Source organism: Pygoscelis adeliae, unplaced genomic scaffold (assembly GCF_000699105.1).
Source record: "Pygoscelis adeliae isolate BGI_AS28 unplaced genomic scaffold, ASM69910v1 Scaffold89, whole genome shotgun sequence".
Classification (NCBI taxonomy): domain Eukaryota; kingdom Metazoa; phylum Chordata; class Aves; order Sphenisciformes; family Spheniscidae; genus Pygoscelis; species Pygoscelis adeliae.
In genome coordinates, this window is record NW_008825559.1 from 602171 (window position 1) to 602779 (window position 609).

Consider the following 609-nt stretch of genomic DNA (forward strand, 5'->3'; position numbering starts at 1 on the left):
CTCCCAGATTCTGGGAGGGGAAGGGAAACAAACAGAAAGACCAAACTGTCTTGCCGTGGTGGGGTGTGGCATGCTGAGAAACAAACTATTTATTAATAATAATGGTTTTAAGTCTTAGGAATAAATGTTTTCCTCGCTAACAGCATCTGAGGGCAGTTGTGTGGTGGTGGTGGTTGCCTGCCTTGCTGGCTAGGCTCTGTCCTTGCGGCGGGATGTGCTCCTTGGGACGGGGGAAGAGTCCTGCGCAGGCTGGGTAGGACCTGCGCTCGCTCCTCAGCTCCTCCCGTCTGGTGTTTGAGAGCTGATCTGTGTTGTCTCTTCTTCCAGGGATAGTCACGATAATCATATTTTCTTACTGATGGACCTGCTGAGTTGATAATAGGACTGCCTTATGCTTTCCTCAATCTGTTTTGCACATTTTATCTCAATACGACTATTACCAGGAGAAAAACCTGTTCAGGGAGAGGTGCAGTCCCTCAAGACCCGCTGGGATGTCAGTCTCTCGGCCTCGGGCTCCAGGCGGGTCCTTGTGCCGCGGTAAGAGGTGGCCAGCGCTGCCAGCCGCTCCCCGGTCCTCACCCCGCCGCCGCCGGCCCGCCTTCTCTCCGA